The sequence below is a fragment of the Chiroxiphia lanceolata genome, chromosome 14 (assembly GCF_009829145.1).
Source record: "Chiroxiphia lanceolata isolate bChiLan1 chromosome 14, bChiLan1.pri, whole genome shotgun sequence".
In the NCBI taxonomy this organism is placed as follows: Eukaryota; Metazoa; Chordata; class Aves; order Passeriformes; family Pipridae; genus Chiroxiphia; species Chiroxiphia lanceolata.
The window spans coordinates 14,806,791-14,834,604 of record NC_045650.1 but is presented as its reverse complement, the minus strand read 5'-3'; the positions used below and the strand labels follow the sequence as shown (position 1 = coordinate 14,834,604).

The following is a 27,814-nucleotide window of genomic DNA, read 5'->3' as shown; positions in this document are numbered from 1 at the left end:
TCTTAAATAGCAAACTGAACCAGACATGTATTACTGCAAAATAGCCTAATATGGGTATGAATGAAATTTAGGTAAACTGCAGCCCATGGGGCAAGAGGAGGAAGGGGTCCTGTGAAGCAAAGGAGTGATCTGGGGAGACGGGCTGAGAGCTGGGATTGCTCACCTGGCTTGAGACATGATGACTGAGGCCCCATATGCTTTGTTTGGAAGTGTTTATTCCACTGCTTTCCAGAGGATTATGCAAAACCATTGATCTGAAATATTAAATGTAAATCATACAAACTAGTGAGCTAATTCCATTTTTAAATTGCAGCTAAAGTTATTTGTGGGTTGACAGCTTTGCTGTGTGAGATCTGGGACACACTTATTCACTTTGTCTTGTACAAACCAGGATTGTTACTGGTTCTGAGTCCTCTCTCAGAGCAGGGTCAAGCTCTTGGAGTGTAAATTTTTCTTTAAAAATACCAAAGAGCAACTGCCACTTCAATGTTTCATTAGCTCCAATCAATTTTCAGTTTAAGGGAAACACAGAGGATGCTTGTTTATGTTGACAGAAAGCAGTGCTTGCTGTGTCACTGCAAGAGGAGGCCCTCAGATGCTTGAATGGGGCTTGCAAGAAGAAATTGCTGTGTGATTCGGGGCCCCCAGAGTCTTTCTCTTCTCTAAAGACATGCCAGTGTCTGGATTTCTCAAATGGTGCATAGAGCTTGAGTCTCTTTGTTAGAAACAAACCACAGTGTTGTGTAACAATGATGAGGTCTAGTAAGATGAGATGGAGGTAAACTCTTGGGAATTGAGTTCTGTTTGAACCTGAAGCAGTAAGAAAAAGGATGGGGGAAATGCATGTGGATTTCTGTAGAAAGCGGCTTTTTTAGGTGCTGGTCTCCCAGTTCTGAAACCAAGAGCCAGAGCCAGTGGACGTCCTGTTTCAAAAGGCAGGGATACTGACTGGGAAGCTTTGTGGGGAAGGATGCCCAGGATGAAGAGCTAGCAAAGTTGAGTAGTTAATTTGGTGACTGGTTGAATGCTTGGGACTGAGTTTTCTTGGTGCTGGTTTGCTGTCATGCTTCACAACCCTCTTTGTCCTATTGGCTTTGGATGGCTTGTTCTGGCTGAGATGATTCCCCTGTGTGCCCAGTGTTTCAAGGGGTGATCAGGTGCTTACCTGCAACTGTGCTCTTACAACAGTACAAACTATTCACAGGCCCGAAAAAAAAGCTGTTGATGCTTATAGTTGGCATATGACACAGCATGGTTTAATAGTTTTAGTGGAAATGGCCCAGGGCAAGGCACAGGGGGTATGTTATTAATTAAAACTGGTTTTAATTGAAGGATGATTTATGAGTGAAAGTAACAGCAGTTAAGTCAAAGTTTAAGAAGAAACACTGCTGTGGGTGTTGGCCCCTGCTGCAGGCACCACTGGGAGCCATTTAATACCTTTGCAGTTTTTCATCCTCGAGATGCAGTTTCTCTTAGCATGCTTGAGTCATTAACATGGTTCTGCTGATGTTGGAGATCAACTGGAAGTTTAGCTTCACAGCTGGAATGCTTCATATTGCTCATTTCAAGGGAATGAGTCTTTGACATGTAGGGGGGTTTATGTCTGATAGACAAGACAGAAAGAACCCACTTTGCTCTCAAACCATGTCACACTTTGAGCCCTTTCCTAGAATAATTCCTACAAAATTAGCAAGCATTGGGTAATTCTTAATGTGAAGCCGTATGATAGAGCACTTTCCTTTACAAGCTTGTGTTATGTCTGCAATACAGTGGTTTTTTCTGTGTAAAGTGTGCCCTCCCTAGAAAATCCAAACCAAAGGTGATTCTGATGATTTGGGTGTTAAAACTGTTTTGATTGCTGTTGCCCAACATCCCTGAGACTTGCTGGGTAGACACTGAATTCTATGTGCCCTGTGTTTAATAGAGGAGTCCTCTGTTTATCTTAATGCTTAGTGGCTTTAACATAGCTCCCAGTTTTACTAAGTGAAAACTGGACCTTGATTTTTATATTTGAATTATAATGGGATCTCTCTGCATGATAATGACTGATATGTTAGATTAAGCCAGTTCCTTTCTTCCTATCTAGCATTTATTTCTAAACTGTTATACTTCTGGAAGCGAATCTTTCCTATAGTGTGACATCTCTTGTGATCCCTAGTTAAGATTACATTGAGCTTTGTAGGGAGAGACAAGGGTTTTATACCACTCGGTAGGGATTTTCCTTTCCAACCCATATATTTTCGGAATTGTTTGTGCTATCAGCTCTGATACCTGAGGCATGACATCAGTAATGTCAGAGGAAAAAAATTTCCAATTTTATAGACAGTTCCTGTATCAGGTATTTATTTGTCATAGGCCTTGGGCGGAGTAATTAACAACACCAGAACAGCAGCATATTTCTGTGTTGTCATTTGCTTATAAGATTCAGAATAGTCCAACTCTGTAGTCAAATGTAGTTTTATTTTAGCATATTACAAATCTTAAGAACATGTAAGTGCACTGAGTAGCGTTGGCAGCGGGATCCAGGCTGCCTTCACTTGTCCAGCTCTGAAAGAAAACTACATTGAGCCTTTTGGTAAGGAAATACTAGAGAGTCCCTTGGGAATGCATCGTGGATGCAGCTTGTCAAGAAGCTTGTCCATGCCAAAATGCTGTGTTTGCTTTATATCAAGCTTATGCAAGGGATTAATTTGGAATCAGAGCTGAGTGGCTTGTGAACTTTCCACCTCGGGTCAGCTGCACTCTAGCTGCATGGTCCAAATTGCAATTTGATGGGATAAACAACTTTTGTGTGCTTTTTATGGACTTTGTTCAAAGAGTGAACAGGTAATTCATCACAACAGGTAATTCTGCGCAGCACCAGAACTAATTTGCTACTGTTTGACTCGGTTAAAGATGAAGCAATGCAATAACGTGTCTGGTTACATAAGCACAAGTTAAGTTGATCACATCTGTATGTGGATATAATATGTGAACTGATTGACCAGTAAAACAGACAGAGTAATTTATTTTGTCTTGTCTCCTTGAATTCTACCATGACAATTTTTATTTCAGTTCAAACTCAGCAGGTTGTTCAGACTCAGATGCCTTTATGGACTGATTGACCAGTGAGAGGAATTGCTGTGTTTGTAGAAGCCAGTGTGCTCTGTGTTCCTGTGAAGAACAGGTGAGGCTTTGCATCATAGGGAAGTCCCCTTGCCTGTGATACTGGCTTTTGGAGAATAAAGAAGGACTGGTCCCAAATCAGATGACAATTGAAATGCAGAAAATGAAGTATTGGAGGTAACTGTGCCAGGAGTACAGTGGTTTGGATGGATGAGAAGAGTTATCCAACAGCAACGGGATGTCAACTGACTCTTCGTTTTCTCATTTGCATTCCTAGCACGGGGAAATCAGTATAAAGCCATCACTTACTCTTAATAGTCTTTGAAAAACACAATCTGTTTGTAATACTTCCCCAGGAAAAAAAATTGTGCTTAAACTATGGCTTTGAGACTTGGTAAAAATTTAAGCTGTCTTAGCCAAAAAAAAAGAGCTTTTGGATAAAACTCCGGTGGTGTTTTTGATGGATTTTCCTTCTCAGAATACCCTGCATATTCCTTTTGTGCAAAAAAAAAGGGTGAATGTCACAGAATACTATGTGTGGCAGCATCCTCAGGTTCACTGTGTTGCAATGGGGTATTTAATCTTCCTAGAGATTGTACCACTAAGTATCCAGATACCACCCTCTGTACTGCTTTCCTTGGCATGCACTGCCTCCTCTTCTTGCATATATTCCCAAATAATAAGGTAGGATCCAATGATCCTCAGTCTTTATGAGTGCCCAGGGAGAGTTGATCACTCTCTTGAAGAAATGACTGTATAATGAGATCTGTCAGGCTAAAGGGGTACTGGACATCAAACACAGCAAACATGCCAAAGTGGAAGTAGAGAGGAGTTTAGTGCAGTTGGTACAGGATAACTGCTGGGGTAGTTGGGCCTGGCCTTGGGGCTGTAGCACATCTACCCTCGCAGGGGTGAATGGAGTTGCTTTGCTGTGGCAGATCCCAGGTTCAGAAATGGAGGGCAGGTGGGGGAAGGGACTGCAACTTGAATTTTTTGACCCACTGCTCTGCCAAAAATATCTACCATTCACCTCCATCCACCTACAGGGATTTTCTAGGGATTGTTTCTGGTGAGATCTTGAATCAGTGGCTACTTGGACTGTTACCTAATTTTGCATAGCTTGATGTTCTCTTCAAAGCCTGTGCAGCTCACATTGTAGCCCATGCTTTTCTTCTTTTTCAGTTCTGAGTATTCCATTAAACCCCTGTTTCAGCACTTTTTTTGACATTGTTCAGCTGGCTTTAGACTTTCCTGGGTTTCTTTTGGGTACACCTTTTCTCTGCCTCATCATTTTCTTCTACATCCTTCTAAAATCTTAAAGTAATAAAAAAGGCTCATTGAAATTTGCACACCACTGGAGGCTGGTGCTGCACTTGAGCTGTGCAATTCCATTATCCTTTCAGTGGTGTTAGCTCTGTGCTTTTGTCCTGCTTCACACTTCAAGAGCACATCCCTTCATTTGCCCAAAAGGTTGAGCTGGGAATGGTGCAGGGTGGTCAGGGTGCAGAATATCTGGGGGAAGGGTTGGCATGAGACTGGGAGAATACATCAGTGAGCAAATGATAAAGGGATTAAACTAACGTGCAGACCCTAATTCTTCACATATGCCTTGGTGTATGTACATGTCTTAGTCTTAGCTCTAAGTGGTGTATTGTTTGGGAAAGTACATTCAAGCATGACTAATCTGCATTTGTCTCCCTCTCCCAAAACATTATTTCATTTGAAATGTTTTATTTTTCTGTACTTAAAGAATATTCTTTTATAATCCAAAAGCTATTTTTCATTTTTTCTAGAACAATTGGTTGGAGTGTTTCTATTAATCTTTCTATTATTTAAGCACTTCTATCTGCAATACACAATAGAAACAAATGAATTGATTTTTTTGAGACAAGCTTGCTTTTTATCCTACAAAAACGATGACTCATGAGATTCATCCAGCCCTCATCTGTATTCCTCCCCCAGCTAATAAGTTAAATTTGAGTTTTGTGTTTGTATTAAAAGACAGCCTGTGCTTACCTCACCAGGAAGCTTGTTTGAACATGGAGTTCAGAAGAGGAAAATTCCTTGCCACAGTAAAACTGTTCTTTGGGCATTAAGGAGCTTTGCAAAGTTTGCTCCCTAAGTGAAGAAAACAGCATTGGATTTAATTAATTGCCCACATTTGGAGTGATCCTAGACTGGCATGCTTGTAAGTCTTCATGTTGATGCCAGAAGATTTGTGGCTCAGATATGTGAAGAAACAGCAAAAGGCAAGAGACCTGTAATACTTTGTCTTTGAGCCTTTAATTCTGCACATAGAGAGTATCAGGATGTACAAGATGCTACACTGATGTCAGATAAAAACACCCTCTATTTTCATTCTGACTGAAACAATCCTGCAGAGTGCTGGTGTAACTAAGAAGGAAGTGTAGAGCATGGGGATGGGTGCAGGTACTTAAAGTCAGTGTTGCTGCTCTCACCAATGTGGGGGGAGAAGGCACCTTTAGCTGGAGCTGATTCCATGTTAATGCAGCAAAGCCTATTTAAAGCTAAAATGAGGTATGGCCTTGCAGCTCCATGGTGTGGATGGACAGTGGGGTTTAGCTGAGAGGAGAGAGCCTTATCAATACAATTCATTGTATAAAAATAGCCAATTTCTCTGCAAAGCTGTGGATTTTGCATTGGGTTTTTTAAACTGAGAAAGATCTGCTGAGCATCCAAGTACTCGTTTTTAGTGAAGTCTGAAGAGGTACAGCAAAAGAAGAAGCTGCCCAGAAAGAATTTCATGATCTCTGCATCAACTTGTTCCTGTTTGGACACTGCACATGAAATACTGCCTTGCAGATGTTGAGATGACTGGTACTTAACTAAGAAAAGATTGATGAGATTGATTTTCCAGAAACAATAAAAACTTCACACGTATCCCTTCCCTTCACCTTTCCCTGAGGTGGGAGGGATGCGCTGTAATTACAGAGGCTGCACAATAGACATGTCCAGCCAGAACTATAAGCCCCTTCCTGTATAACTCTGACTAAGGCCAGACGATCTATGGATTCCTGTTAAAAGGGTTTTGGAGATTTTGCAGCACTTCTGCTTTCCTGGAACTCTCCACAGCAATTATGCTGCTGTGAATGGAGCTCTTGATAGATGAACCTGCAGAAGTGCATGTGATTGAGCTGTGATCTGTAGAGCAAAGGGTTAACAGAACATGCATCTGCAAGAATGAAGGATGAAAGCAACCTAGACCATGAACTTCATATTTTCTAATGGAGAAAAGCACTTTGAGCAGACACAGCATAGGGGAGGAGGAAGAAACTCCACCATGGGAGAAATGGGGAGTTGAACTCAACGACCAAAGGCTCCAGAGGATGATTCACACTCCTGCCTTACAACTCAGTTAGAATGATGGTTTCAAGTGCAGCAAGCACCAGAAGCTTAGGTGAGACAATTCTGCCAAAAAGTATTAGGTAGTTGTATGAATAGCCAAGGAATGTCTTTACAGTTTGACAGGTAATATTTAGTTTCTCCCGCCCCATCTCCAGACAGCTACAAGAGAAAAATACTGTGATTGACTGTAGGCCAAGAGAGATTTTTACATTTCTCTAACAGAGTGGATTTCATTTCATGGACACTTTATCACTAGGACTGACCTAAGTGCAAGTCAGGGGGGTTTTGTTTTGGGTGTATTTCCCTTAGGTGCTATCAACAGCTTTTCTTAATTTGATTTTCATGAGTAATGTATTGGTTGGACATAATCCTGTGCGTGGACTGAATGTAATATTCCAAACTTAAGAAGGTAAACAAATTCCCAAAGCAAAAGGCACTCTTGGAGACTTCCAAAGCCTCCCTTATGATAAAAGTAATTTCAAAGTAAATATCTGTGTGCTGAAAAACATTCAATTTCAGAGAAAAGTAATTTAAGCAGCATGTATTTTTCAGTTTGATGGTGTTCCATATAACACGGTATTAGTTTCCTCATTCATTTGTAAGTGTCTGCTCATTAAGCAAGATCTTCTTTACAAAGTGTAGAGGCTGTTTAAATGCTTTAGGGGATGAGCATATTTATTATGAGCTGATAATCCTTGTAACTTGTTACATTAAAATATAAATGGATTATAGTCTGATGAGAAGCATGAAAGTGATTACTAAACTGTGGAAATAAATGTGCTAGAACCCTAAATAGTGTAATAATCCTCTAAGGGGAAATTGCACCTCATTCATTTATAATTGTATTGTGATGGCTTTGTTTTAGTCCAACTTTGAGTCAATGCCTCCATGAAAATCTCATGACTTGCCTTCCAAAATGACATCAAAGATGAAAGGAGAAAAACAGTCTTGACAAAACCAGGTCACTACATCAGCAAGAGCAGAGTGGGCTGAGCAGCTCTGCTTCCTAAATCAAAGCCTTGCTGCAGGAGCACTGCCACACTCCCGTTAGCGTGTCACAAGTGCTGTTCTCAGCAGCGAGGGACCAAAAAGTGTCACAACGGCAGAAAAAGGACTGAAGGCCTTGGCCAGAGCCTGGTGCCTCTCCTCTCAGAGCACTGCTGTGCTGAGGTGAGAATGTGGAGGTCCTCGAGGCATCCCTTCTGGGAGATGTCCTAGTCCCAGCTATGATGGAATACACAAGGAATGAGGTGGAATAGTGAATCTTTTGTGCCTAAATCAAGCAAAAGTCCTGGCAAAGGATCTGAGGTGTTCTGCTAGCCCTGTGCTTCCTGAAAAGCAAAGGTCCTTTCATAGTCTTGGCTAGGAACTCCCAGCACTAGGAGAGATTAAGAGTGTTCTAAAGCATCCACATCTGAACCGTGAGGGAAACGTATGAGCCTGGGGCCCACCTCAGTCTGCCTACAGAGCAAGGAGCTGTCAGGATATCATCCTATCCCTCTCCTGCCATAGTTCCTGTTCATCCCCAAAAGAGCTGTCCATTGAGGGACAGAGAGGGGGATTTGAGTACACGTGCAGGGCCACGCAGGCTGCTTTGAAATTGCCATTTGGTCAAAGTAACTCCTTCGTGTACAGTTTGACTGTCTGTAATTGTGGGGTGGGACATAGATGACATTCATGAACAGGACTCTGCTCCTCAGTCCTTTGCAGCTGTGTCCTCCAGGCCGTTTTGTAAAGGGTCAATTTAGTAAAGGGCCAAAACTTAATGAGATAATTATACCAGTAGAGCTTGGTAATTAATGTCAAGTACAATCTACAGTAACATACTTCTAATTTTACGTGTGTTTTGTGCAGTGTGGGAGTGCTGAGGTGTGCCTGTTTGCTGCTGTCTGGTGGAGAGAGGGTGAAAAGTCCTACAGGAAGAAGGAAATGTGCTTCCCATATTTTGGGCTTTTAATTAAATTACCTGCAGTGGCAGCAATGGCATAGTGCCAGAGCTTCTCCTGAGACCGAGCACTTTGCAGAGAGGGAGCCTGGGTGCAGGAGGCTCATACAGGTGTGTGTTCAAGAGCAGCATCTGTTCTGGGTAACAAGCTCATGCTTTGTGTTGATGATTTACTTTACCTAATAAAGACGAGACCCTTACTTGTGTCTTTGACCATGTGGGTGCAAGCCAGAGTTTCGGTGTTTCCACGTGAGTAGCAGTAACAGCACATGATCTCTGGCAGGTTTCACTAAAGCCATCCAGCAGCCTATGTAGCAGATCTAATGGAAGCCACATGGTACAAGCTTTTTTCTTTCTATGGGGTACCTCAGGCAAGATTTACCAAAACCAAAGACCACTTTGGACTTGGAATGACACACTGCACATCTCCTAATGCAGCCACTGCTGCGCACTGAATGCTGGAGTCTGCTCCTCCCCTCGAGATCCAGCATTTCCCCAGCTGCACCTTGTTGGCAGACATATCCCAGTTTCCAGCTGAAGTAGCTCATCAGGGGATTCAGATCAGCTGCCCCTCCCCACAGCGTTCTCTTGATGCACCGCAAGAGCTGCAGGGGCACAGGGAGGAGGAGGCACTGGGGCATGGGTGGGTTCACGGCCCAGGGGAGGCTGTGATGGTACCAAGCAAATGAAAAGGAAGAATTGGCATGTGCCCTGACACAACAGGTCATCCAGAGGAGGAAACTAGGGGAGGAAAAGAGAAACTTACTCTTGTGATATTAGGAAGACTTGCCTTGGTTTCAAGTGAGTTAATATCTCAGTGCAAAGTAGTTGACTTCTATCACCTGGGACTTCTCTGTGCAGGAATTTGAGCAGAGCAAGCTAATAATGATTCTGGCTCATTGGGATTTAAAATGGAATTCTTGCTTCTTGGTGTAAATGGAAAGTGATAGCGTAGCATGTGGGAGGTCTTTAATCTTCTGGATTTATTACATTTTGTAGGATTATAATGGGTTTTTTGGAGCTTTTTGTTTCATCTTGAGCACTGGTAGAGGCAAGCAGGTAGCTAGAGGTACACACAGATGGGGCTTTTTCCTGAAACCATCTGAGTGGCCAAGCCCCCTCTGACCACAGCCCCGCCCTCCCATCTGCATTTCATAAGGGTATTACCACTGTAATTAATAGGAGTTGTATAACAGTACCTAATTAAACTCTGATCATATAGTGTAAATTTAACTTGATTATCGTTAGCCTCAGTGAACTCTGCAGGAGATTAATCCTGGTGATTCACTCAGCACAGAAGCAACAGCAGCAGCTCTGCGGAGGACCAAAATATTAGTGAACAGCGATGCTCTGCACCCTGAAACCCTGCAAGGTAAGTCCCGGTACTGACGGTAGCACTGGTGTCAGGGAGGGGACTGTGCTGGGACTGGAGTCTCCCCATTTTCAGATTGGTTAAAAGCCACTGGGATGCCAGCAGGCTGCTACGGCGCAGTTCTTAAAATCACTGAATAAGGAGTCTGTGAGAGGATTATGGCTTACATAAGAGTTTTATGTCTGTCCTAAAGCTACAGCCCCTATGCATTTGTGTGCTATGTACTGTGTCTGCCAGTGATTCATGGACACCAGAATATCCTGAATGACTACAAGCCACATTTTGTTTATGATTGTTTCAGGACCTGGTCCCAGTCTTCTGAAAGCTGGCGAGGTTTTGTCTGTGGGAACAGAGAAAAGGCAGTAACTTATTTATTTATATTAATTACTGCATATTGAAATGCTGTGTGCTTTTCTTTTGCACATTGTGCTAGAGAATTCTTTGCAAAAAACTGAACAAGCCTTTTGTAAAATACTGAGGTTTTTCTGTATCTAGTCCAGACGTACAGGGCATGGGGTTTGTCCTGTCTTTGGCTGAGCACATCTGTTTGTTTGCTGCTATTAATAGTTTAATCAATGGGGCTGATTCCTGCATATTCTCCATCTGACAGTAGCCCAGAAGACCCAGATGACAGCAAAAAAAGGTCTTTTGTATGTGTCACTTTTTTCTTTCTTCTTTTTTTTTTTTCTTGTTTGTTGCTTAATTAAAAGCAAAGGGAAAGTTTTACTCTTATTTGCATGAATGGTCACATCAAACAGTACAGGAAAATCTAGGCCAAGCTGCATTCAGCAGTCTAAGGAACATTATACCAGTGCACCGCTTCCTTTCATAGTAGCAATGCCTCTTAATAAACGTCAGACACCCTTTGAACTTTCTTTGATACCGTTAGCTTTGCTTTTCACAAGTACCCCAAAGCCCACCTTGCCCCCCCGAGCTCGCCGTGGTTGTTAGGAGATGTGTCCGTGTGGGATGGGAAGGAGAGGGATGCGCGCGGGATGCATCCTCGCTGCCTGCAGAAACGGTGCCGGTTATATAACGCCCTCGCTGGGTAACGAGGTGAAACTCTGTCAACTCTTCTGCAGGAGCTTTCAGAGGGTTTGGGGCTGCTGGCTGGCTGAAGGGTAAGTCAGAGACGTGTTCCTCGGGGTGGGGCGTGTGGCGGGGTGCACACGCAGGTGTGAGTGTGTAGGGTGCTGAAAATGAGCTCCAGGGCTGGGATGTGGTTGCAGGCGACAGTACCTCAATCAAACACGGCCACTCTGCACAGTTATCACCTTGCCTGAAACAGATCGTTTTAGGGTATTGCTGCTTTGTGAAACAGCTCTGTAACTTGTTTGTGCTGTCCTTCCTCTAACATATCTGAAACACAATTAAGAATAAGCTGTGCTTAAGCCACAATGGCTTTCCATTAATATTGGTAATAACACTTTGTGAGAGAAGGCTGTGCTCAGGCAGTGAAACAGTCCAAGATGCTGGCACTACTCAGAATGTAACTTGTTGGGGCTTTGCTGATGTTTTTTGCACTTGCTGTTGTTTCTTGCACTTGCAGAGCTGTGCCTGTTTGCAGCTCAGCTGCTACATTTGTTTGTCTGAGCAAATGCTACATTTGTTTGTTCGTGTTGACTGCTGAGTGCGTGCTGGATGACTGTGTCCATGGGTGCTGGAAATCCATGTCTGTTTTGATTTAAGACTGAACTATAGATCTGGATGTGCTTGCCACTGTCATGGAAGAGCTACTCGTGTGCGTAGCACTCTCATGGTGCTACTGTCAAACATGCCTCTCAGAGCAGAAAGCAATCTTGGTTTGCAGCAAGATGAACAAAGAGAATGCCTGAGCTTTTGGGGTTATGTTTGCACTGCAAGTGCAGTATGTGCTTAAAGTATGGAGGAGTTACTGGGGAAACTGGTGGCTCCCTTACAGAGACAGAAGGGCTGTGGAGTGGGGCTGTGCATCCACAGCCCAATTAGCTGTAAGCTCAAAAGATTCAAACAGTAAGAAACAGACTAAATGGACCTAAATAAGCGAGGGATCTGAATTATTCACAAACAGAAATGTTTGTTCCTTAACAGTCAGGTGCCTGAATCCAGAGCAGCCTCAGGCCGTGGGACTGGCATTGTGAGGGTGAGCGTTGTCCTAAAATGAACTGTGCAACAGAAAAATCACTTAGTATGAGATACGGGCTCGCATTCCCCTGGGACTGAGCTCTTGTACTCAATTTTTAGACTCTTTTTTTGTTATAATCTAAAAGGTACTTACTTGATGCCACAATTCCTGTCACTTTGGCTTTTGCATTTGTTCCTTGCAATATTCAGCTGGAATAGCAGCTTGCTGGGGCCCACATCCTATTTCATCTTTGTTCTCTTTCTCTAGGCATGCTTGGGGCTGGTAGTCCTGTAGATCTGACTGATCCGTGGCTGATTTTGTGGCCCTTGTGTGAGGAGATGAGTGTAAGAAGAGGTGGAGGTTTTTGGCTTGGTTTGATTTTTTTAAAAAAATTTTTAATCCAAAACAAAACACATGTTTTTTTTGGTCTGGGATAGCAATGCAGCTGAAAACTGGTGTCTGTTAGACCTGTTCCTCAACAGGACTCTCAGGACCCAAAGCATGGTGTCATACTGCACTCTCCTGACCATCCTGTCCCTCCCTCACTTGTGCTACATTGCCCATCATTCATGCCAGATGTAGAAACCAGAAGCAGTAGACTATATTGAGGTTCCAAGTGGTGCTATGCTTTGGCAAGAGGAAAAGAGATACTTGGGGTTATGCTGCCTCTGTTTCATCCACTTTAGTTGTTTCCATGTGAGCTGGCTTCAGGTGGTTGGAAGCTAATCAGCCAGTTTGATCCTTGGCTTAAAACTGAACCACAACAACTTCAGTCACATCAGGGCTGGAAAGCTCAGCTTCAGTCTACCAGGCTCCCTACTTCTGGGATAGGGTGTAATGGAATAGAAGCAGCAGAGGACTGGCCAGGAGATAAAGACTGCTAAATGCACATAGTCATAAAAATCATTCTAATAATTGGAAGTGTTAGGCAGCCTTGCTGGGAACTTAAACATAGAAGCCAAAAGTCAATCACACCTCAAAAACTATGTTCCACTGTCTCCTTGAGCTAATTTCTGTCTTGCTGGGGAGGAGGATGGCCAGAAACCTCTACTTTTCCTTTCCAGGAGGGAGAGAGTTAATCTTGTGTGCATCAGCAACACAACGGTACCCCCAGAACAGCAAAGACAGCAATGGAGTTAGACCATCCAATGCTGCAAGCCCCTGAGCACTGGGTACATCATTGAGGCTAAGTAGAAGGCCATAAGTGACAATAGGTAGAGAAATATCACGCAGCTGCCTAGTTTTTCATACATGATCACTGGGGTGCTGGTGGCTTTGTAACTTCTGAAGCCCCATAGCTGAGCCCACAGGGTCCCAGTTGCCACTTGCACATGGTGAGCCTTGCCCTATATATCAAGCAGACTTCTATGTGTGTGCTTGCCTGTGTTTAATTACCATTATGAAATGGTAATAAAAAATTTAAAATGTCATTAAAGCGTGGTGCAGAGATGGGATTTGCAGTCCAACTGCACGTCTCCTATTGACGAAGCTTCTCCAAGTTTATCTGAACTCTGACACTGGGTAGTTGTTCCCCTCTATGAACGGTTCTCTGAGCAGGCTGATGTAGCTCGTGTTGTTTGTCGCTAACTTGCCTGGATATGACTGTGTCAGCAACTCTCCTGAGTCTTTCCTATAGTGGAAATTTAGCCTGGTTAAAGCTTCTACCAGCCAGATGCCTCAGCAAGAGCAGCGCTTTGCCCAAGGAGTAACTTACTTCTTGAAGGAGAGTTATTTTGATGTAGACAAGGGTCATTAGGACTGCACTGACTTCCTGACATTGGCACCCATTCTAGGAAAATCCCCATGGCAATAACTTAATGCCACTGAGCATCTCTCTCTGGTGCAGCTGCAAGAACAGTGCTGCCTCTGAGAGAGCAGAGGCATGGCACTGTGTTACAGCACTGGGCTGATGCACAGCATCTCTGCATCTGTTATTTGACAGCCATCCTACCAAAGGTAGTTTCCTTTGCTTCCTCTTCAACATCAGGCAGAGACAAGCCCAGTGAAGAAACTTTGGAATTGTGAATGAAACTTGAGAACTGTAAATGTTTGTGTGCGTTCATTGCTACAAGAGTAGGTAAAGAAAAGTCCTAGAGAAATTCTTGGACCAAGCAGTGTAGAAGCACTTCATGTAACAGAGACTCTGAGCTGAGTGGGCTCGTGGGTGTGTTCATGTTGCTGTCTGTCTACCCTGGCATGATTTTGGCCTTTAAATTGTACACATATTTTACTTTTTTTCCCCCATTTTGTTAACATCCGTAGAACAGGGCTCTGTGGTGTGGTACAGGGCAGCTACCGGGGCCAGCAAGAGCTGATGAGAGGCAGCCAGGGGGCAGGACTGGACCTCCATGGGGCTGGGCAGGAGACTGCCCTGGGGCAGGGGCCATGGGATCTCCACAGAGCTATTCCCTGGCTAAATGGTCCAGGAACAGGAGCAGCACCACCGCTCCCCTGCTCCTCCCCACACTCCTCATTTTGCTTTTCGGATGGTGCCTGGCACATCAAACCCCCCTCACTTACAAGCCAAGAGGAGGTTGTCTTCCACAGGCTGCTGTGTGTGTGCCTGGGGTACAGCCACAGAACTAGTTGGAGCAGAGAGCCTGAACAGCACTAGGAGCATCCTAAAGGGTCCCCCTACAACCTGGGGTTCTATTTAAACCTTTACATCATCAGCAGTGAAACTGGTTCTGTTCTTTGACTTGAACTTTTTAGAATAAAAGGTAGACTTTGCTATGAATGGTATTGTTTGCCAGAATCTGATTGACTCAGACAATTTTCTTCCTAGTTGAAGTATTTTGTTGCAGGAATTAACAGATACTTTATTAATACCAAACTTTGAACATTGTAATATTGTAACACAAACACCTATACATAGGAAGCAGAGGTCTTCCTCTGCATGTATCCTTCTCTGCCTACCTGAAAGAGTAGTCCAGCTCTTAACTGCTACCTTGGGAAAGGTGCTGAGCCCTGTCAGCTGGGAAAAGAAGTGCTGATGTTGTCTGATACCTTGGGCAGCTAAGCCTAAGGCAGACCAATAAATTGCATTGTTTTCATTGACTCTGGTAGCCTTTTTATTAGATTGCCATTCCCTTCACAGACTCAAGGACCATAGTAATCAAGGTAATGAATGATGAGTAACCAAGGTAAGCATAGATGCTTAGCTATCCCAGTCCCTCTGACATGCCAGTCCATTGAACCTATTTTCTGTTCTGACCTCATCTTGGCTAGAATTTGATTTTGAGTCTTTGGGTGGATTGGGCAGCCCCCTGCTCAAAGCACTGCTTCAGAAAATACTGTGCCAGGCTGTATGTTTATTAATAAGCTGATTTTATAGGGAGATGGAGCACCATGTCTGAACTCTTGTGGCAGGGCTAGCTAATGATATTGGACAGCAAGCAACTGTCACTTTTGCTAAATCTGTCATATTGCAAGTAAGCTGCTTACAGCATGCAGTGGAGGTGGGCAGAATGACAATCTAATCCACCTTAGGGCTCTACCCAAAGTGAAATGTGGAGTCTGCTTTTCTCAAGAATAGAGTTGTCCCTTGGAAACTGTTGTCTCAGAGGCACAAAGAAAGCTAAGAAGCAGAACAGGCATCAGCTTTGCTGAATAAAGTCCATCTGTGTGTCTGCTAAAGGGCTTCTAGACCCTCGTCCCTGAGCAATGATAAAATAGGACTGCTGAGGAACAGAAGTGACACTGAATTTGTCAGAAAACATATCTTTGTACATTTCTTTGCAAATCCGTGCTGCATTGCTACCAAATCTGAGGATTTCCTTATATAGAAAAGGGGAACACTGTGAGACCCAGTCAGCAGAACTGGACTCTCAGCAAAGCTTTCACAGGTGGGAGCTGGGGAAGTAGCACACAAAGAGGATCTTGGTGATCTCTTTCTGTTTCCAGTGCAGCAAGATGCCATTTCCTGACCTAGAGACCCCACTGTGACCTCACCTGCACCAGTTCAAGTGCAACCTATGGGCTCTGTGATGGCTGTGTGATGGGTTTGGGGAGGGAGGAAGAAAGGTGTGGGCACCAACTTCTGCTGACACCTTCCTGCGCCACCTCCCGCTGACGTTCAGCCCTAGGTCATTCTTCCTTGTTGCTGTGTTAGGTGTGACTGTCCCTTCATGCTTCTGTGGTAGGAAAATACCGTATTTTTCCCAGGTTTCTCCCTCCCTTTTTACAGGTAAAACTACACCCGTGCATCACAAGACACAACATGTTTTTCAGAAATGATCCCCCATTTTGGCCTAATTTGGCCAAAGTGCGTAGCACTTCCTTGAGTTTGAGTAGATAAATAATCATGTTGATGGAAGTGCTGCTTAATATTAAACTAAGTCTGTTGCTGAATCAGCTCCTTGATCTTTGGCAACCTTTGTGCTACAGAAGTATTTATACATGTAAACATTAGATTGTAGATACAGTTTCTTCAGATAATGCTGCAGCATATGGGGCACAGGGCTGAACTTTATGGGGCAATAAAACTCAGTGCTGAAGGCTGTGAATAGTTTCCTCTTCACAGGTCTTTATATCTGCTTTTAACAACTAATCTTCAGTGGCATTTAATAGTGTTTAAAAATATCTTCATTACCCTCAAATTGTTGTGTCCCCTGTTCAGTGCTCCACATGTGGAGGGTGTTTGATGGTACTGTGGTCTTTCCTGGGATTGCATGAGAAGCTCCACACGAGATTGGGATCCTGTATTTTAAGCTGGGACTGTAGATTGTGCATAAAGTTTGAAGGCTGTAAATTACAATATGCATTTTGAAGTGATGGGGCTGTACAAAATATGCTTGGAATGAGCTTCAGGAGACCTTAAGCTTTGTGGCTCCCCACAAGGAGATCCCCAACAGTCAAAGGTAGAGATGTGCCTATACGACTTCAAGAATTAAAGCCTAAGAAAAAAAGACAAGAAAGTGGTTTTAAATGCTATCAGGAAATGGAGATGGGAGATAAATTAAATGTCTTATTAAAATCATTTAGTGGCAGGGCTGTAGGTTGAGTGTGGAATCCCTGGCAGTCAGCCCACCAACGCCAACAACAATCACATGCCTCCAAAATACAGAGCTGAGGTCCCTCCGTTTCCTACAGATGCCAGGGAGCACATGAGACTCATTGATGGCCGTCATAGACAATGGATTTTGCTGCCAAGAATAACAATTCATAAATAACTGGTTTAAGACCAAAGAAGGGAGTTCTGTTTTCTGCTCCTTTCAATCTCTGCTCCATTGGCACAGTAGTGGCAAAGTAGTTGAAAGCTGATCTTTTTAAAATGTCTCTCCAAGCATTATCCTTCAACCATGCAAGCGTGATTTTTCACACAAAGGAGGTTGGTAGTGGCAGAAGTGCCTTTTCAAGGGCAGGATTTGCTTGAGTTGGTCATGAAAGTGCACCCTGAGGGCTGCTGAATCAGGTTGCTCATAAAAGTCAAGAGCATTTTAATGTAGAAGATGTTTATGTTCTTTCTTCAAGTGTTATAATGAGGATACAGTGATAGCATCAGGGAAACAGGGTCACAGAGCAGAGCCCTGGGAAAGCACATGCCTGGCTCCTCTGGTGCTTACCTTGGGATATGTTTTGGTTACTGACCACTAAACATAGCAAAACTGGACCTGCATTATCACCCTACTGAATTTCAGAGAGTTTGTTGTGTGTCTTACTGGAAATCAAACTTCATCATTGATAGCTTTAACCAGCTGTATTATAGAGGCTGTTGAAAAATACTCTGTTACCATCACAGCACTCTTATTTTTATCTTCAGGAGGAAGTACATGTTGAAATTACCTTCTGGTTTCCCAAAGATGAAGATGTTTCTAACTGAAATGGTATCTATGAATACATGTAACTTTTTTAAAGGTAGGAAAGTGTTTTCTGGTAGAGTTATACATTTTGTTTGTGAGTTCTCCGCAGTCTTCACCTCCATAGAACTGGGTGGGGATTTTTCGATGGCTTTAGCAATTACTTAGGAGATGATGGACAGTCTAAGGTTTTGAATACTCTTTAGATGACTCTTTAGTATGAGGCCTATGAGGTTATGTTGCATTGCTACTGGAGAGATCCAATGAGGCATTTATGCCTTAAGAATGCTCCCCAAATTAGCCCACCTACCAGACAGGAGATCCACCTTGAAGGCCTTTCTGGGAACCATAAACAGTGCTGGAGAGCACTCCAAACAAGAGATTTCTTGGGAACTGGGCCCTTTTCAGGCATTTCAGTTTGGATGTCCTGAACCACTTTTTGGAAGTTTAATACTGTTTATCTCAAGTGAATCTGGCCATGGGTGTTGGGGTTTTTCAAGGAATTTAGTTTTAAATAACATTTCCCCTGTCTAGATCTTTATCATCATTACAAGGGAACTTACTCTGATTGCATGTAAGCTACTGCTGGCTCTCACAAGCACGGCTGTGTTTACAGAAGCCAGGATTTATTCCTGGAAAGTGGGAAGGTAGGCACTGCTCCCGCCAGTGTGTTGTGGGGGACAGTTCTGCAGCTTCGCTTCGTCTTGATTGCTTAACTGTAAGTTCTCTTTGGGCTCTACAAGAGGGTATTCTGCAGCAGTTCTCACAGTCTGACATCCCCTAGCTACCCATAAATGCACGCTAAAGCTGTTAATTTTATTTTGGGTGTTTTCGTTCGGTTGTTTTGGGGAGGAGAGCTGGGGTGGGTTTGATCCTTTTAATCTGGGTGCTGTGGTTAAGGCTCCTTCCTAAATGTGCTAACCAAGGAAACTGAGCCATATTAGAAATAACACAGGTACCATTTACAACCTTGCCTCTGCTGAAGGAAAACTACTGAAACACAAAAGCTGTGAAAAGCTGTGACTGAATTTTTAACTTGTGCAAAGTGCAGCAGCACTTTGTTGAAAGTGATGGACCTCAGCATAAGCTCAAGTTTCACTACAGCACTTGCTGAATAAGGGGCTAAATTAATAACATCAAGTAATAGTTGGTGCAAGAACTGCCTTCAGCTGTGTAGGAAATACAGGACTGTATTTCCTTTTTTCATTGCAGCACCACTTTGCATTCACCAGTGCTGAAATTTGGTGGGTTGCAATGGATTTGCATTGAAAAAAGGCTCAGTCACAGTGCACTGGGTGACAGTGCTGTTGGAACAGAAGCTACCACTGGTGTTTGGAAACAGCTCTTGTATGGGAGAAAAAAAGGCCATTAAGAGATTCTTCTGTGGAATAGTTCCAGACAAAGCACTGAGCACACGGCAGCGTGTAGGAGAAGAAAAACGTGCATTAAGGCTTCTCTGTTGCATGAGTCACCAAAACTTATGTAAATATGCCTTCTTATAAGCCGTATTTATCTTATTCATATAGAGGAAGCAATAGTAATGCCTCTGTCTTTCAGATGTAGGTATAGAGTATAGTGTTTTGATAAGCATCATTACATGTGTCCATTTTCCCTGTGGATCACAGAAGGCAAGAAACCAACTAAAAGCAATTCCCTGTGACTGTTACTTGGAAAGTCCAGGATGGCAGTGCTATCTGATCTGTATTTGAAAGACAGGTATGACAGTCTGAATAACATCTCAGTTTAAAGCAATCTTCCTTTTTTTTTTTTTTTCTTTTTGCTGGTATGTATCTCTGCACATGCTTCAGCAGGGAGTCGATGAGAAAGTTAAGAGGCTTTGTTAGTATAGCTGCAGTTTTCTTGAAATTTGTCTGAACTGAATTGTAGCTGGTCAGTGAGAACTGGAAAGAAATAAAATATGGTTTGAGACCAAGAAAGAAGATCTCAGATTGTGTTGGTTCCAAGTCAGAAAAGAGCTGTGATAGCCTGCCAGCATGAGTCACATATTTTGGGAGTGTTTGTGCCTCATGCTCTGTTCCCCAATAGAAGTCACTTCTCTTTTGGACAACTTGTGCAATCAGTCCATCTACTTTAAAGATAAATATATGTATATTAATAATGAGAAGGATACTAGCAGATTGACATTTCATGGGATTTTAGGGATGAACCTCTGTATGCTGAAATCAGAGGCAGCTTTGCCATTAAAAAGGGTATTTAGTCACTGCATAGTCTAACAGTGCAAGTGCCTTAATAGACTAGAGTTATCTAAAGGGCATCATGTAAATGTCAAACAAGGGTCAACTGGGATTTTTTGTGCATTATTTTGTGAGTAACTAGGGCTTGGAAACTAGATTTTAGAAATCTATCCATATGTGGAATACTTTAGAAATTCACCTAAAGGTAAATAAGTAACAGACTGATCATTCCTAGGTTTCTAGTGCTTGGATTTTGAGAGCTGCAGAGTATTTTGAAGGGCTGGTGTCTGCAAAGAAAAGGAGGCTTTTTTGTTGTGATTTAGGTTGAGCTCTGGAGATGGTTTTGTATTTGGACCAGCCTTTCAACCACAGACATACCCCCATGCTACAACCTATAAACAACCTAGGGAAAACCCTGAGGTCTTTGATGTTCTGCCTTATACTGGCTCTCTCCTTCCTGGTGTGTTTGCCTGATGTTTGAACCCTGTGTAAGTTGACCCAGGGCATCCTAGAGTTTCAGCTCTGGAGCCCAGGAGAGCAGAAAGCATGCTCTTGGCTCCAGCACCCTAACTGGCTTGTCCTTTGTCTAGGGCAGCGCAAGTTATTCTTTCCAAGCAAATATTTACTAAGTAAATAGCAGGGGAGAGTTCGTATACAATTTGTTGGCATTACGTCAATGAAGATTCATTCTGCTGTGTGTTTTAGAAGTTTAATTAACATGAGCTTTGCAATATGTGTTGGAAAGTAAATGGCAGGCACATCTTTATTTACCTGGCAGAAGAGTAATGCTTCTCTGGAAGAAGATGCGAAAGCTTTTCCTAGCACATGCAACTCTATTCACTGGTATCATGCAGGCCATTCTGCAGCATACACACTTCTTAAATCCCCTGTAAGCCCAAATATCAGGCTTAGGGGAGAATTAAGTGCTGTACAGATTCATGGTGAGCCTTTGCACAGGGAGTGAGTTTCATCTGAATACCGTGCAAACAGACAGTCAGACCCGAGACCGAAGGAGATGAGTAACTCCATCAGTTTGACTGTTGTGCAGAGCTGTTTATGGAAAACATATCAGATGCACAGGCTGACGCTGCTTTGGGGATTTTATCATGTCAGTGATCAAAAATATCCAACATGAGCAGAATACCCACAACTGAGCTGTTTTCATTTGGAAGGACTCCTTGGCTGACAACTTGGCTGTCCACTGAATTATAAATCTCAGCCAGCAGCATTTTACAATAGAGTCCTGATATAACCTTTAGCAGAGAACCACAGATGGCAACCATGTGAGAAGGCTACTGTGCTTTTGATGCCGTCTGCACTATAATCGCTCCCATAACCAATGTGTCATATCCTATAAGGGATACATTATCCTCTGATGTCTCACCCACAAAGTCTGGTTCTGGGGCCTTGCACATTGTTGACACATGAAGTTTCCATTGGGGATTCCAAGGTACAGGCTGATCCGTGGTGAAAAGTCACTGCCAGCGATGGGAGCTCTAGTTAGAGACAAGAAATCACACCTTACTGGAGCTGTCAGCCCTGTGAATGCTGCCCTGTGAACTTTTCACTATCTGAACAAGGAGTCCTCATTAGCTTCCCTGGAATCACCTGCATGTTCAGGGTCAGGGATAGGTGTACACATCTTCAGGGCTTGGGATCAGCTGGGAAGGAGAAAAGCCCTACTTTGTGAGAGGTCCCTCCCACACGATCATATCCTGGCTCACAGGCAAAGTCTGTTCTCCCTAGACTGCATCCCCCAGTCCACTGGAGATGTTCTCATGCTTTCTCTGGTCCTTTTGGTGTAGCATCTCACATCTGAGATAACATTGTGTTTGTAACTCTCTTTTTTTCCAAGAAGAGTTTTCATCATTTTATAAGCAGCTAAAACATGCATAGCCACTAACTTCTCTATTAACATAACATTTACAACAGGCTTAACAACAAGGAACAGATTTCTTGTTCAAGATCAGCCATTTGAACAGTCAAACTTCTCTTACCTTTCTCAGTACTTCTCTTTGCATGTAGCTGACCTTTCCTCCTCCTTCATTCCTATTCCTCTTCCAGTTTTGTTCTTCAAGTATAATTTAAATGATGTTTGGTGTGAATTAAATGCTAAAGAAATGCTACTGATTGCTGTTATGCTCGTATTGTCAACTCTGTTATTCTAAGGCATCAGATTGATAAATGGTTTTCTAACACCCTGATACAACGAATATTTTTCCAGGTTGTCATTATAGAGGAGTAGAGTAGAGTAGATGTGTATTTTTTCCAAGGTTATGCAAGAATAGGCACGGTTTACTAATTGTCCCTCATCTCCCTGTACCTGTTTGCTGCTCTGCCACTGTGAATAGGTTGTTGCTGGTTGGTTTGTTTGTAGCCATCCCCTGTACTTGGACAGAGAAATTGCAGTGGGTGATGTTTTTTCTCTGGACTTCTTTAAAACTCTTCTTTCATCCGCCTCCTGATTTTGCTCTCCCTATTGAAATTTCATGCATTCTGGGGGGCTGGTAGCCCAGCTGTTTTCATGACAATGGTGTCTTTATCATTGGGATTTCATAATTAGGCACTTATTTTTTTTACAATACAGTCATTCTGAGATTTTTGTGTAATAAGCAGTTAGATATTATAATTTGCTAGAGATGCATTTTTTCTAAGTATGGATTAGAATAGATTTTAATTTTACAATTTCAGAGATCTAAATTAGACATTGTAGTAAAGAAAAATTACTTTTTATGTCTATTAGAACATTTACTTTTGTGTTGTCCTTATGCCAGCCAAAGTGAAATACTTCCGTATGTTTTTAATCTTAGGTTACGTTAAAACTACTGGTGAAAAAAGATGGTGGGAAAATTCTTTGTGATGATGCAAGAAAATGTAGTTAGAATTATTAAGATACTGCAGTGCTCTGTCCCCTCCTGCTCTGCAATGGAGAAGTCCAAGTGTCAAAAGAAATAAAATCTTAGTCAGTTTGAGCCAGCTGGAAGGTGGAATAAGACATTTTGTTCTGATTATTTCAACCACTTCTTTTTGGATGTAAGCTGGAATGTTCAACCAAAAGTAATTTCATTTCCACCTCTTCCTATTTTGTGTGTGTGTGTTTCAGCTGAGAGATACAGTGGAAGTAATTGCCTGCAAAAATGGGCATGTTCCAGTACAGAGTCATTTTCCATCATTTCTCTTAGAAGCTCACTTTCTAATGTCGCTCACTCCATCTTACTACTCTTATTTCTTTTCCCTGATGTGCAGTAAAATATTAATCCTTTCAAAAGTTAAGCCTGAGTTTAACTTTTGCTTCTTAATGGCAAGTATTAAACACTGATTTCTAAGGATGTTCACTGCAGTAGATTTAGTTGCAAAGAGCACCGGATAAGTATAATTTCTGTTTCTGTACTTCTTTAATTTCTAGTAGAAAACTGCCTGAAAACTTTACCCTAGTCCATCTCCATTTGTGTTTTGATGGGAAAACTCTTGATGGCTTTAGGCAAACAAAATGCTTTGAAGTTGTAGATGATTTTCTGAACAGGGGCTCCATTAAGCTCTGAAATGTCAGGGCTGTGCTGAGATAACCCTGGCACTCACAGAAGTCTTCTTTGGTTTTACCAGACTTTTAGGTGTTGATGGCTGTTGCTGTTGCCCTGTTGAGGGGAGAACAGGCATGGAGAGCAGCTTTTGCTGGTCACAGATGTCTTTAAGTCTTCCCTGTCTTTAAAGGCTGCTCTCTGAACACCACATCAGGGCAGGCTGAGGGAGCTGGATTGAAAACAGCTAAAGCACCACTGCAGAGGTAAAACAGGTGTCCCTCGTGAAGTGTTCCCTTGGACAGTTTCTTTGCCTGTGGCTGTGATGTTGATGGTGGCACTGGTTCTGTGGACAAAATTCAAGGTTGCTCCATGTGTCAGCACGATGGACTCTCGGGTCCAAACTTCTGCTGCGTGGAACATGCAGGTTCAGATGGTGGCTGTCAAGGACTTGATGTTAGAAACCAGTCTCTGTACTCCTGTCTAACCTGAACAGATTTTATGGTCAGCATGAAGTAAATGATAACCATATCTGGTCGAACTCTTCCCAACTGGACCCACTATTTCCCTCTAAAAAGTTAAGTAAGAGGTGACGTCGCAGTCTGAGCTAGGAGTGGCTTTCATGTTACGTGGTGCTCAAAAAGTAGGTTACTGGGTCAGGAACAGCAAGTTCTGACTGTTTGCCAGCTCGGCCTTTTTTTTTTTTCCCCGTGATGTTTATACTGCTGTGACCTGCCACGCTGAAATGAGTCTAAAATGAATGCGAGCAGTGCTTCAAACCAGCGAGATGGGTTTGATTGAACTTGTCCTTCTATACTTGCATAAGATTATCAGTTCACAAGATGCTTGCTGTATGGTGGCTTCCTTTTTTGAAATGAAAAGTAAAGCTAATTAGGATCCAGTGGCTAAAAAAAAAGGCCATCCTTTTTAAATTATTAACTTGAAGCCAAAAAACTTTCTAAACTCACTGGAGAGTGAAGAGACATGGGCTCACACAGAATTCAGTACTAGGAGAATTTACTCCCAGATCCAGGGTTGTGTTGAAGAACATCCCTTGAGATGTCTGCAGAATTTGAATCTAGCTCAGAACAGCGAATTTTGGAGTAATGGTGTTTTGATTCTGGCTATCACCAATTTGAAATGACCCCCAGCTGCTTGCACTGTTTTGTCCAAGACTAGTTCCTCCCCCTGTGGGCATTCTGTCCTTTTAAGCCTCCCCAAAGCCAGAGCTCAACACTGTGCTGCAGGGCATGAGGACAGAGGGCAGCTGCTGACAGCATTGAATCTCTGAAAGGGAGCAAAGTGCCAGGCTGAGGGTGGGAAACCTGACAAAGAATTACAGCCTCCTTCCCAGCAGGAGCACAGGGGCAGGAGGATGACGATTGGACTCAATGATCTTAAAGATCTAAAGCTGCATCCTAAATGCTGCTATGACTGTATGTTTCTATGACTGTAGAGGTGAAGCTGATTCAGACTGTACATGGGTTTGTACCTGCCCCAAGCATCAGACCCCACAGTCTCCGTGTGCTGGGTGATGGCAGCCTGAGAGCAGATTGCTTGTCCCATTGCTGCCGTGGGCTCCTTCACCCCACGACTGGAGTGTGAAGATATGAGCAGTGGCTGCCCTATCCACAGGGCTGGCACAAGCCCTTTCTGGACCTGCCTTTCTGGCTGCCATTAACACCAGTGGCATGCGGCTGGACTGCCCAGCCTTGCAGCTGGACATAAAATCTTATATCCAAGGGGAAATTCCTTTGGGTTGGAGGCAAGTTTTCCTCTTGCTCAGTGCCTTTGTGCCCAGATTTCTAGATCCTTTTACTGCAGCCCTCCTCCCTCTGGTGAAGTGCAAAGAGTGGGATGGGTGGCCTGGCTTCAAATATTTGAATAATCTCACCAACAAAAATATTATTCAAAGCAAAGCCTCAAAATACGCTCAGTGGCTCACTGCCAAAGCTGACTTAAGAGGAAACTATGTGGGCCATTCAGTCAAGTGATTCATCAAGCTTTCAGTGCTCCCAAAAACTCATCTAAAAGAAATTAAAGAGAAAAAAAAAAAAAAAAAAGCAGCATTCAAAGAGATTGCACCTCTGAAAATCTCTGTCTTCAATCAGAGAGAGCTTTCTGCTGCCAGACCAGATGCAGCAGGACAGAGAAAGAACAGCATCACTTAATGCTCATTGCGGAGCTAAAATGGCATCTCATCACAACGCATCAGCAGCACTCCCAGAAAATGATCCGTGCAGCCTGCAAAGGCCACCCTCAGCACTGAGGTTTGCGCTGACCTCTTCATGTTTCTTGTCCACAACTTGAGAATATCTGACTTTCTGCAACTGGAGGAGAACTGTGTTGCTCAGAGAAGGGCGAGGTGAGTAATGCAGCTAATAAATCCACAAATGTCCGTACTTCAAAGCAGGGATCAGCTCATTTTCTCACCATTTAATGAAATGCAGTCAAACTGCAGCACCTTAGAAGACCTGTTATTTATGAGACTATCAACCTCTCAGAGCCGCAAAGGTTCCCCACTGGCGACAGCTCAGCAGGGCCCTGGTTATCACAGCTGACTTACAGTTCCCTCTCTGCTGGCAATCAGTTCAACCACTACCAGAGAATATATGTTAAGCCTCACCCCAAAGACCCCAGTCCTGCGAGGTGCCGAGTGTTTGGTGTGGGAAGCAGTGTTACAAGAGGCAGCTAGGAGGTGAACAGCTCACCCCCTGTGTGCCCCCTCTTTCTTAGAAGGCTGGATCAGATTCTTAGCTGATAAAAGTAGACATGGCTCTGTTGCCTTCAGCAGGGCTGGGCTGATGTATGCTGGTGCAGAATCTGGTGTCTATTTAGAAGCAGAAGCTCTAAAGCTTTAAGGAGACATGCATTTAAAATGCAAAATAGCCACCGTTTGTCCTTGCTGGCCTCATTTCTTAGGAGATCGTGTTAGTGCAAACTTGTCCTGGAAGTTGACCTGTATGAAAATCCACAGCTTTCTCTTGTGCTCCAAGTCCTTGGTGAGTTTGCAGGCACTGTGAAGCTTGATCCTGCCTTCCCCCATCCTATTGCAGGGTTAGTGAAGGAAGTGATGGTCTGCTGGTTAGAGAGTGCTGCCACAGCACACATGCTCACTTCTGCCCTTGCACTGCTTTGGGATGTGATCTTATGCAAAGTCCGAAGCTGTGCCTGGCCTTGATTTCTCTCTCTGGAAAACAATGACGACAGCACTATGTGAGCTCTTTTACCTAGCCTTTTTGGGGGGGTGGAAATTGACAGAAAAGAGCAGAAATCTGCGTCTGCTCTTCATCCCTGCTGCACAAATAGCTTTCCAGCCCACTTCAACAGCTGCAACATGAAAGTAAAAATATCAAAGCCTGATATATAACGGTTCTGCTTTGGAACTTCCAAACCATTATTACAGTAAAGAAGTGCCCTAATAATACTCTGCTTCCAGTCAAGGAAGATACATGCTCTCTGAAATGAAGAGACATGGACTTGATGGATGGTTGCCCAGAGAGGCTGTGGCTGCCCCATCCCTGCAAGTGTCCAAGGCCAGGTTGGATGGGGCTTGCAGCAACCTGGTCTAGTGGAAGGTGTCCCTGCCCATGGCAGGGGATTGGAACTAGATGGTCTTTAAGATCCCTTCCAATGCAAACCAAGTTCTATGGTTTCATGATACTCTCCATGCACAGGATACTGACCTATGAATCTATAGTTACACTTAACAAGATGCAACAGTCGCTCAGGGGACTGATAATAGGATATAGAGTCCTTTATCTCTGTGTCATGTGTTGAAATCCAGACCAGGCCATTAGCAATTAAAAGGTCTTACCATCTGATGTCTGTCCAGTGACCTGTGCAAAAGGAGCCTCAGCTCAGCAACCAGTGCCTAAACATTTCAGGTTTTAGGTTGCTGGATTTTTTTCCTCTCTTTTCCTTTTTGCTTTTGAAGGGAGGAAAATGTCTTTTGCAATCCCTTCCCTGCTGTCTTTAGCACCATGGCCAGCTGTCTCTAGGCAGGCAAGCAGCCAGGCAGACATGGGGCTGTGGTGTTTTCCTTGCCTAAAGATGGTTTTCCAAAGCAAAGCTGAAGTATGTTAGAGCAAGACCCTTGGGAGAGCAGCCAGCACTGGCTCTACTCATACTGAGTTTGTTTGGGGACTAAATACACAGTTGTTTGCTCTTGGCTTCTTAATACAGCAGCTATTTAGGCATATAAAAATAATAGCTCATAAAGTATGATGCATGGGTTTCCTCTCTTTCTGTTTCTCACATGAAAAAATACCGCAAATATTTATTTTCAAGAATTATTTGAAAAATGGGAGAGAACGAAGAAAACCTTTACTTATTGCTGCTTTTTCATTCAGACACAGACATGTTTGTGTTCTATTAATTTATGGTGAGCCTTTATATTATATATATCTTT

General features: G+C 43.2%; 1 protein-coding gene across 2 annotated transcripts in view; it reads left to right on the top strand.

Annotated features, from left to right (window-relative positions):
* The first annotated feature begins 9,699 nt into the window (after positions 1–9,699).
* Positions 9,700–27,814, top strand: part of PASD1 (PAS domain containing repressor 1) — a 101,730-nt gene continuing 83,615 nt past the window's right edge. The window contains exon 1 of one of the 2 annotated variants that reach the window (XM_032701738.1): positions 9,700–9,788. The gene's annotated coding sequence lies outside the window, so the exon portion shown is untranslated. Of the gene's footprint in view, positions 9,789–10,747; positions 10,910–27,814 lie in introns of those variants that run through there. The other variant, XM_032701737.1, reaches the window with a different exon arrangement.